The following is a 12414-nucleotide window of genomic DNA, read 5'->3' on the forward strand; positions in this document are numbered from 1 at the left end:
GGCACTCCAACCAGTATGACCAGTGAAAAAAGGCTCTTTTATTAGCAACGTTTCAATACGAATGTATTATCTTCAGGCTTGTATTGAAACATTGCTAATAAAAGAGCCCTTTTTCACTGGTCATACTGGTTGGAGTGCCGCTTCATTCTACAAGTCTATATTTCCTACGTTGAGGGCACACAACAAAGTACCACGCTTCTAGGAGGAGTGCCCGGCCCCGCAAAAAGTATAATATATATATATCTGCCTGACCTTCACGGTCCCGGACGGCTCCTGCTGCTACAATGAAAACTGACTCTTAGAAAATGTCTGCCCCCATACTGCAGACAGAAAACTGTCTGCAGTATGGGGGCAGCCATTTTCTAATTGTCAGTTTTCATTGCAGCAGGAGCCGGCCGGGACCGTGACGGTCAGGCAGGTCCCGGCAGAGAGCCGGGCGAGACGCAGACCGCGGGTAACTATAGCCCCGCAGCCCCCCCCGGCGGCGCCCCCAATTTCTCTGCGCCCCCCCCCCCCCCCCCCCGCCACCACGGGGGCTGCGGAGCTATAGTTACGCCACTGCGTGGGGTAATGAGGACCGAGTTCCCTGACCACTGAGCTAGAAAGTAGAGATTGCCCGATTGGATGTCATTGCACCGAAAGGGGCTAAATGAGGCCATTTCATATGGCTGCTTACAATAATATTAGAAGCTAAGGCACTATCTAATATTTTGTATGTGTATGTTCTTTTTGTTACTGCGTCTTTATGAAATCTACACGCATTATTTGTAATCATTTGGTCTTACAGTCATTATCTTATTTCCAGTATTTTTAGTCACGGTGTTCACATTTTTCTATGTACAGCGTTATGGTTACCTGGGTAACCAACACGCACGGCTGCTGGGGAGTGCAGCGTCAAACGGAGTGACATCATCCATACTGGCCGACACAGGAGGGAGGGACGGTCCCCGGATGGTGCGGCTCCAAGCAGCTTCCACGCAGGGTTGTAAGTATAAAATATCTGTGTTTGCACTATATGTTTGATATGACTTGAAAACAGTTTGATATTAAAGAAACTGAACGTTGTCTACAAGACCGCCTCCCAGAGTGGATATTTGTATATCTGAGTGCCGAACCCCTGGATATGTACATGGAAGCGGCGTTGACCGCTGAGTGAAGGCACCAGAGTCAGTTATCATTCTTAATTTGGAGTGCTGGACCCCTGGATTGATATACAGGAGTGGACAGCAGGGGGACTGAGGACTGAAGTCATCAGGCACCCAATCAATCATTTACTGTCAGTCTTGCGTGTTCTCGCTGGCACACCCACCCCACAGGCAATGGTGTGATTCCACAGAGGATTTTTGCTTTTACTTGGATTTTTCCTTGCACACATAGCAGTGTGTTTAAGATCATACTCTGGGAGACATTATTATTCAGTTACTAATATCAATATGACCTCTGATGATCAGTCTGACCAGGTCAGTCATTTGCTATTTCCAACTGGAGACACTTTTGCATACTCAGAGTCAGAGGCCGAGGCCATCCTATGCACCACAGGCATCGATGATGAAGTGGAAGGGCACTCCAAGGACTCAATCTTCAGAGATCTTCTAAGATTAAAGAAGAAAGAAGTCGATTTTCACCTGCACTGCTTGTCACTAATTGACTATTATTATTTATTTTATTTATTAACAGTTTCTTATATAGCGCATACATATTCCGCAGCGGTTTACAGAGAATATTTGAACATTTACATCAGTATTATAAGCTCAAACACATCCCTCGAGGACTTAGAGTCAAGAACTGTCCTACCATCGGACGATATGATCCGACCTTTTGTAAGCGCTGGATCGGTATCATTAATAAATGCTCACTAGACCTCATCTTACTAGTGATCGAACAATCTTCCAAAGAGTTGGAGAAAATGAAAGGTAAAATAGCAACCTTCGAAGCATCACATATGCCGTCATTGGAGGCTGACAAAGATGAAGATTGGCCCATAAAATTACAAACCCAGATTACACAGTACAAATAAGACCTTATAAAACTTAAAAAAAGAAAAAATGCAAAAAGTGAACTTGGACTACGAACGGCATACTGTTTACCATTGATTGGCAGACCCCTTCACTAATGAAGGCCATTGGCAACCCTTCTTTAGAAGGAACAGCAAACCATTTAACCAATTTGATAATGATAGTTTACAGGACACAGAAAGTTCCAATTCTGAACAGGATAAGAGAAGTGGCAATACCCTCCCTTTATGGGTAGCCACAAGGGCACAGGGTGCAGGCGCAAGCGCAAACACACACGGCACCGTGGGCAGAACGTCAGGCCAAAGAAGAGTCGGCCGCCCTCCCAAGCCGAGATAAGCCCTATTTATAATTTATCCTTACACAATCTGTCTCCTGGGGAATATCAACTCCTCAGCAAGGTTCAGTCTTTTGTTCCTTCCACGAAATTCGACTCATTTCAGTGGAACATCAAAAAGAATGCCTTGCATCGCAAATTAAAACTGAAATAATCCTTCCATGCCCGACCCCATGATCCCAACAGACAAAATATTCATAAACCATTACCTGTTAAATTGAAACAGTGTGCACCTCGCTCCACATTTGACCCTTTGTCAAATAGTGCAAGTATTAAAACCTTCATGAGGATGCTTGAACATGATGTAACTGAAAGCGTGAAGATTCCTAAAGAATGTCATCCGAACTTAATTCCAATTGAGAGAAATGCCTTGCGCAGTTTGTCCGAAAATAATCAAATAATCATTCGACCAGCAGATAAGGGGGGAGGTATAGTCCTGCAAGACATCCACGACTATAAATCCGAAGTTGAGACCCAGCTAAGCGATTCCGAGGTGTACCAGCCCTTAACACACGATCCAACAGCTTCTTGCAAGAAAAAACTTTTACAGGTTTTTCAGAAAGCCATCACAGTGGATCTAATAGATGAAGAAAGGATCAAGGCATTAGTACCTGAGCACCCATTGGTGCCACTATTTTATACAATCCCAAAGATCCACAAAGACTGTCAAAAACCACCTGGACGCCCGATGGTGGCCGCTCGGGGATCTTTATTCCAGCCAACGGCGGTCTTCTTGGACTCCATCCTACAACCGCTCATCAAACAGGAACCGAGTTTTCTACTAGATACAGGACAATTTCTCTCGAAATTGTCACAAATCATATCTGTTCCAGAGGACAGTTGTCTCATAGGCATTGATGTCGTGAGTCTATATACATCTTTCCCGCATACCTTTGGTCTCGCTGCAGTGAAACAGTTTCTTACCAAAAAGCAAGCATTCACAGAAGCTCAAATTGAAGTTATTGTTGAGTTATTCGATTTAATTCTGAATAACAATTTCTTTCTATATAACAACCATTTCTTTTTGCAAACACGGGGCTGCGCGATGGGTTCCTACGCAGCTTGTGTTATGCTAATATGAATTTCTTAGATATTAAAATTTTTGTACCAGAGGGTAAACTTACAACCACAGTATACCGTAAGCCTACTGATCGTAACCTATTACTGCAAGCCAGTAGCTGCCTTTCTCATTCTCTTATACGAGGACTACCATTTTCGCAAATGGTACGCATCATCCGTATTAATAGATGCCCTCATTACCAAACTTTTGAGCAGAGGTTATGCTTTAAAATCGCTCTTAGAAGCAAAAGAAAAAGCTTTGAAACTTGATAGAAACAAATTGCTCACGCCGTCTGTAACCCCACAGGAACATAGCTCTGCTATTCTTCCATGGGTTAATAGATTTCACACTGAATCAGTGTATGTTCAAAAAGCGGCCAAAAAACACTGGCCCACCATTATAACAGACCAAAGCCTAGGTTTGCAGAACTCAAGGCTCATGTTGTGTTATTCGAAGGGCAACAATTTACGTTCTTGGTTAGTAAAAAACAATGTAGCCAAGTTAAAAGCTCCTAAGCAAAGTACAATTTTACCCACTGCTAGGTTAGGTAATTTCAGATGTGGATGTGTTCCATGACAGTTTTTATTGGCAGGTGATGTTTTCTTCTATCCCCATTCAGGTTATAAATATACTATTAGGCACCGCTTTAATTGCACATCCACGTTTGTAATCTATCAGATACTATGCCCATGCGGGCTAGTATATATTGGCAAGACGGAGTGTCGTTTTAAAGATAGAATGACAGCACACCGGTCCGCGATACGCTTAGCAATTGAAAAAGGGACTACTGAGCAACCAGTGGCTCGCCACTTTGCAGCTCACCAACACCCTCTTAATACATTAAGATATAGAATGATTGACACTGTCCCGCCGTCTATTAGAGGGGGTGACAGGGGTCTCAAATTGTTACAGCTAGAAAGTAGATGGATTGCCCGATTGGATGTCATTGCACGGAAAGGGCTAAATGAGGCCATTTCATATGACTGCTTCCATTAATATTAAAAGCTAAGGCACTATATATCAATCTAATATTTTGTATGTGTATGTTCTTTTTGTTACTGCGTCTTTATGAAATTTATCTACATGCATTATTTGTAATCATTTAGTCTTAGTCATGATCTTATGTCCAGTATTTTTAATCACGGTGTTCACATTTTTCTATGTACAGCGTCATGGTTACCTGGGTAACCAACACGCACGGCTGCTGGGGAGCGCAGCATCAAATGGAGTGACGTCATCCATACTGGCCGACGCAGGAGGGAGGGACGGTTCCCGGACGGCGCGGCTCCGATCAGCTTCCACGCAGGGTTATAAGTATATTGTTTGCACTATATGTTTGATATGACTTGAAAACAGTTTGATATTAAAGAAACTGAAATGTTGTCTACACGACCGCCTCCCAGAGTGGATATTTGTATATCTGAGTGCCGCACCCCTGGATATGTACATGGAAGCGGCGTTGACCGCTTAGTGAAGGCACCAGAGTCGGTTATTATTCTTAATTTGGAGTGCCGGACCCCCGGATTGATATACTGTATACACCCCGTTGTATCTACATTTATCTTCTAATCAGGCTGCTACCCCTACTCTTCACGCTTGTGTACATTATGGCTGAAGGTAGAGATGGAGTGAATGTCTATTTTACCGACATAATCAACTGAATCTGAAGCCCAGGCGATTCTGGCTAAACAAGTTGTTGACAAGGATGTGGATGACACTCGCCCTCTTGAACACCTTTACAAGGACTGGCTAAAGTTAAAGCAACGTGAGGTTGACTACATGTACCATGGAATCACCCTGAGTGAGTACTTTAAAAACAAACATATTTCTAGGGGGTTTAGGGTACACAACGCACCCGCCATTGGACATTTTAACGTTACCTTTTGTAAAAAGTGAAATGCGGTATTAAATAAATGTAGTTTCGACCTCATACTCCTTGTAATAGAGGAGTCTGGCCGTGAGCTTGAGGTGGTACAGGAGTGTATAACAGCTTTTGAGAACGACCATAAATCCACCTTTTCAGCCGATTTGTCAACTAATTGGCTTGATAAATTAAGCAAGCAGGTCAGCACTTACAAGCGGGACTTGATACAATTTAAAAAATCCAAAACATTTTGCCCATATTAACATGGCAATGTTGGTTTGGGGTCAAAAGGATGTAAAAGTGATTAAAGCCAAAATATGAGGTCAGTGGCGGATCTTGTGGGTGGTGAGCTCAGATGAAAAGCTATGATCTGTTCGTGGAAGGCCGGGCAGGGGATGCAGAGAGGCAGTGGGCTGCAAGGGGACCAGAGAGCCGGGTAGGGGAAGCTGGGCAGCTGACTTATACTTGTGGCATCTTGGTCCGAGAACTGGCAGGTTGCCGCCTTCACGCCCCTCTGTGCGAGCGCCACAGAGTCTGGTAAGGAGGACCAGTCAGGAGACGGACACAAGAAAGATATTCTACGAGTGTATTCTATCCTTCATTCTGGTACGCATATCACCTCACTGTCTAAGGATATGCACTATTGATGTTTTACACTGAAGGCGCAGTTGTCTACCATTGACTATATATATATATATGCTGTGACCAGGCTGGTCGCTCTTGGATGACGTCACCGAGCGGACTGAAGCGTGTCAGTGCGGCGGCCGAGCCTGATGAGCTTGGTAAGTAGTGTCCTCCCCCCCCAGTCAGTTGCTATTCCACCTGTTAATGTTCAGTACATTAACCTTCATCTAAGAAGAAATTGTAATTCGCCGGAACCATTTGCCAAGACCAGTCTCATGTCACCAGACTTTTTCAAATGTCTCTTAATGTCAATGTCAGTGAGATCAATCATAATCACCAGGCGAGGCACACTTTTAAATTGGATTTAGCAGAGAAATCCACCTGCACTGGTTGGACTTTGTCACGTTGGGACTTTCCAATCTAACATGAGACAAATGGGAGAAATGAGTGCACGTTAGATGTTTCTGTGGAGATGTATTTATAAGATTAACATTCTCTCTCGCATTAGAGCCCCAGCATGACACAACTGGCCATAGCAACCAGAATTAAAACTTTATCCTTCCTGGAGATACACAAATAGGCTACTCTGAGTAATTTTCCAATAAGAGATCTTTGGAACCGAGGCCAGGCGACTTCAGCACACAAGGGGTCTTTTGCAGGGATTTAACATAATCAAAGCCTCAGGTAATGTAAAACAGTGCATGTTAATTGTGACCATAAAATTCTGTATTTTGTCATTAGAGACTTGGCATGCTGCACCTGCTGGAAGTTTCCATACCCTCGTTGACATAATACATTTTTTGCTGCTTAAATTCATTTAAATAAATGGTGCTGGTCTTCACATTGCTAATTTTTTAATTATCGCTATTCGCCATTTGCTAACCACACTAGAACCATTTTATAGTCTACCATCTGTATGGCTGCATCATTTTCTGTCACACCACACACACACACACACACTAAGAGCCTGATTCAGACCTGTTCGCTAAGCTGCGTACACTCGCAGCCTAGCGAACAAGTCAGCGGTGCCTGCCACCCTGCCGAACGACCCCCCTCCACCACCTGCGCTGCCCGAATCCCCTCGCTAGCATGCGAGGGGCTTTGTATGAGAAAACATCATCTCGCATGCGGCCAAAGGGGAGAGAATTAATTTGATGGTCGCTGACCATCAAATGATTTCTCTACCCTTCAGTAATAAAAGTCAGTCAGCCATCAGCCTGTCTGTGTTCCCAGGGGAATGCCCAGCGTTTTCATGGGGACACCCATAAAACTCCAGGCGTTCCCCTGCTTAAGCCCCCTGTCCGCCCCCTAAGGAGCAAACAGCTCAGCCAGTGTGAAACTTGCCAAAACCATTCACTCCCAGGGTTTGCACATTTCGCGAAACCCTTCACCATAGGACAAGAGGCCAAATTCGGAACCAAATGAACAGATCTGAATCGGCCCATAAGGCCGGGATTCAGTTACCCATGGTAAAGTACCGCAGGTGGTCTGGGCTTTACACCCAGGGCTATCCAATTGTGATCACTTTTACTCCTGATCATCTTGTTAACATCTGGTAACGACTATCTCTGGTCGCTGATGAAAATGGGACACTGAGCAATATGATTGCTGCGCAATATATTGCCAGCGATCATATTGCTCTGTGTGTACACAGCTTAAGTCTTTCGCATAGAAGAGACTCAGGCAGTGAACCCTGAGTAACGAGGCTTGGCCAAGGGTAGTTCAAGGATGACTATGGACACTGCGGTAGGCCACTTGAAGAAGATGAAGACAGGAGAGCCGAGATGAGCTCTGGGTCCCAGGCTGGACCGGGACTGACAAGGGTGAGTGACTGCTGAGGCAAATGACGAAGACAGTCCGGCTGGTGGACGCAGGAGGAGTACAGGTGCCGGAAGCACGAAGATGATGCAGATGAAGCACAGGTGCCGGAAGCACGGAGCTGATGCAGGTGAAGCACAGGTGTCGGAAGCACAAAGCTGTTGCAGAGGAGGCACAGGTGCCGGAAGCACGAAACTGATGCAGGTGGAGCACAGGTGCAGGTAACTGGTGTGTAAAGGGCAGAAGTCTCTGAGGCACAAGTAGAACACTGGACGTGGCTAGGAATGCTCTGGTAACTTCTGGAGCTCAGGACCCTGGATACTCCCTAGGGAACAGGCAGCGAAGCACTGACGCCAGCCCGCTCCCAAGTGAGGGACTTTATCCCTTGGGCTTGCTCCTGATTGGTGGAGCAATCAGAGCAAGCCATTTGATGGCTTCAACAAGATGGCGGCGCCCAGCGGAGGACAGGAAGTCACTCCTGTCTGGCAGGCAGGGACACGCACCAGAGGACACCCATCCGGAGGATGGACACGGCTGGGTGGACGGAGCAGCAGCACTGTACCAGCAGCGGTACCAGGACGGAGAAGAGGAGACCCAGCTGCCGGACCCAGACCGGTAAGCGCTGCCGTCGTCGGTTTTGCCTTGTAAACGATTGCATTATGGAAAAAGTCCTACACCAGCGGCTTCTATTACATTTAGCTTTACACCATGTTAACCTGCTAGTTTTCTGGGATATTTAATGACCAACTGGAGAAAAGGAATCCCAGATATTTCGGGACACATGAAAACACAGACAGGTTTTTTTTTCTTCTTCATTTTTTGGACTTTTTCATACTTTAACATCCACGTGGACTCTGCCTGGGAAAGGCAGGCTGCCGAGGGGGGGGGGGGGGGGGGAGCATGTACGATATGTAAGATATTAAAGTGTATGACATAATGTGTACTGGGCACTACTGTGTGTGGCCTAATGTGTACTGGGCACTATGGTGTGTGGCACAATGTGTAATGGGCATTATGGCATGCAGTATATGTAATGGGTGTGTGACATGTGTAATAGGAATTACAGTGTAAATTTTTGTATACTTAAATAGTGTGGGTGGCAACTGCGCTGAGTTAGTGGTATAGAAGGTTGCAGAAAGGTAAACCTGGGGTATACTACAAGGTACCCAATGTGAATAGTCTAGGAAGAGGGTTTTAGGGAGACCACTGCGCTACACTTCACCACTTAATATCTTTGGGAAAATGAATAAATCACTGGCACATGGATTTATTTAAAAAGAATATATAGCTTTATTTTTCCAAATAAACAAGTGACTAAATAAAGGGTATATTTACAGCAAATAAAAATACTATTGGTGATATCCTAATACCGGTATACTGACAAACGAACATAAACCATAAAAAGCACTTTGTAATCGTGCACAGTTCAATGACCTGCTGTATCGCTGTTGCTGTCTAAAGTAAAAAGCAGTCTGAGTGTGGCGTTTCCAAGAACAAGAAACAAGGGGGGAGGGGGGGAACAGTCAAGGTATTTTTCCTACCCGTGGGGGGTGTGTATGTGACTCCGGCACCGGTAGTTCCTTGCTGGTTCCAGGGGGAGCGATCTTCATCTGCCGGCAGACTTCACCTCTTGCCGCAGTCACAGTGTTTGTATACTGCCGCGTCTGGAGGGATCGATTAGCTCTGGGATCAAAGCGTTTTGCCTACGTGACAGGCTTCCTCGGGATAAGTCAGGGTAATCAGGCTCTCCCTGGGTTCCTTCTTTATTGAGCTCTGGTGCGGGACGTCATTTCCGTCCGTTTTATGGGCTGTGGCTTCTGCCTGTCCTTGTGGTACTACTGTTTCCGCCCTCAGTGTTTTGGGCTTCATTTGCCTCCTTCCGCCCTTGTCTCCACGGAGGCATTTGTAGCGTACTAGGCAGATTGCTTATCATTTTCCACGCTGATTGGAAGGATCCTTAAGTTCATAAAACGACAAGCTGCATCCTGGTCACAACCTGTTCGACATCCTACCATCCAGAAGACGGTTCAGGTCCATCCCCGTCAAAACGTCCAGATCTGCAAGAAGCTTCTTTCCGTTAGCCGTCCATCACCTGAACAATCCAATCAAAGTGAATGCAATCCCAATATCAACAGCCAAACAACGTGTCCCTACTTGGCGACCTGACCACCATAGTCGTAGCTAGAAATGAAATGCTTGTAATGTCTTTATGTAATATATGTAATGTCTCCCCCCTTTTCATCCCTGCTTGATGCTGCACTGTAATCCACAAAAAATTCCTAGTGTGCGCAAGCACACAAGGCCAATAAAATTGATTTTATTCTATTCTATAATGGACATACACAACATTCAACATAAAACATGTGCAAGGTTTTAATGCTTAATACATTCGTAAACTATGTTCTGCTGCTGGGGTACCTAGTGGGATTTTTTCGATTTGTTGGGAGAATGGTTCAATATAAATGGCTGAGATATATGTATGTATATAATAAATAATGTGGTATATGAAAACCGTATATAAGGAAAATAAAAATAATAATAATTAAAAATAAATAAAAAATAAAATATATAATATATATAAAAATAAAATGTGTGGTGAAGTGTAGCGCAGTGGTCTCCCTAAAACCCTCTTCCTAAATTTTTGTATACGCCTTGGAAGCAGTGGTGTAACAGCACGTCCACAGAACACGCAACAGCTTGGGGGAGGCAGCGCAGGCAGAGTGTGCAGGGAGCTCTGTCCGTGGAGGCCCCGGGAAATTGTTTTACCGGGGCCCAGGATTTATCTTGGCGGCCCTGGGGAAAGGTAAAGTGTGCCGTGTACAGCGACATTTGTGTTCATGTCTAAGGTGTCGAAATTGATGCAAACCTTAAAAAAAATCACGTTGACCTCTTCATGTCAACCTTTTTCGTGTTGAGCTTTTATTTCTGTCAACCTTTTTTTTCTAATATTCCCTGTGAAGCACTGTGCAATATGTATATGTTAGAAAATAACTGATAATAAATAACTGCCTTGCATATTGCAATATGTTTTACTTTAAATATTCAACAATATTTATTAAAACCATTCCATACTTCCCAACATTCTGCAAGGACAAGGCGCACCCCAAAAGGAATATGGTTTTAGTATGTCGCGAACGTAAGTCAGACCTATTTACATAATTGTAGGGGCATGGGGTACCGTTGTGTGAGCTGCTGGTCATGACCCCAGTCCTTCTATCTCCCAAGAATAGACTACGTGCATGCAGAAAGCATCGATTCACCAAGGCTTTGCTAAGCCAAGCAGCACGTGACAGGGCCCCCCCCCCCACCACCAACGCAGGAAATTGCAGTCTGCAGGAATGACAGCAGGACAGTCAAGTGAAAATCAGGACAATTGGAAGGCATGTGATTTCATTGATTTAATATGAATGTGAGACTAACATTTCCTCAAGGTTATTATATTTCCCATACTGCTATTTGTCAGCAGTAATTACTTAAAAAGTTTAAAGGTACTGCAAGTACGTCTCTTTTAATGACCATGCATAGACAAATGCAGCTGGGGTTTCTGGGTGCCCGGAAACCCCCATTCTCTTGGCAAATGGCTCAAATTCTGACAATATGAAAGTTTTAAAATATGATTACTACAGCTGCCACCACATCATTGCAGTTTAAGGAACAGAGCAGAGCTGCTGCACATGCCTCTAAATTGAAAAAAAGCTGCCCGGTGCGCTGCAAAACGCGTCTTTACTGAGGACCTACACACTCCACTAATCAGTGCATGATTAGGGGGAGATTCTACAGTGCATGCCGCACTTGTCCCCCAGCGCGACCAATACAGAAGCGGTGAATAAACCGGTGGCAGCAGGAGCTGACATCTGGCTTGTAGAGTGCATCAAAAGAGCCTCTCGCCATCCTGCTTCCTTACCAAAGGACTGGAATACAAACTGCCCGACGTACGATTACCGGGTTCATCGTGGCCACAGCGCGGCTGAGCGCACTTGCAGCAGCAGGAGCTGACACCCGGCATAGAGAGTGCGTCCAAATAGCCTCTCGCCGGTTCACACATTCATTTAAGGACTGTGTCACTGAATTGCCCGATGTATGCTGGCCACACCTGCATTTGAAAGAGACGCTGCATTGCCCGTGGAGGTGTGTGGGAATCACACATAGGAACGTGGTCCGGAAAACATAAGTGTGGTGAGTTGACATCTGTGCCACACTCCCAACTCCAAGGGATATTCAGTTACACATGTAAGTGAGCCCACTACTCCCAACACGTTGCCTATTTATGTGAAGGCTCCAGGACCATAATCCACGGCTGTGGATACCGAAACTGTAGAACTTAAAACTGGACCACTGGGTCTGCGTAAATCCTGAGGTCCTGTCCTCATAATTGATTAACTTTTTTGACTATTTGAGTGTTGGCTAATTGCCTTTTAGGCATTATTTTATTAATGTGTATTTCATTAGTGAGTAATTTTGTAGTTGTTATACAGTATGTGTATTAAAAATATGTGTAAATTTTTAAGTACTGGAAAGGGTTTTTTGGGGGGGAAACTGCACAACGTAATTGGGGAAGCTTTTATGATAGATAAGTTGGGGACAAAAGTGACAGTTTATTTAAGAAAATTAATTCTATATTAACATCACGAACCAACTTGGACGAGTTATTATGCGTTTAATTAGGAAAAAAGGAGAAAAAATAAACTTGGATGGGGTG

This window comes from Crinia signifera, chromosome 6, assembly GCF_055691185.1.
Source record: "Crinia signifera chromosome 6, ASM5569118v1, whole genome shotgun sequence".
Lineage (NCBI taxonomy): Eukaryota > Metazoa > Chordata > Amphibia > Anura > Myobatrachidae > Crinia > Crinia signifera.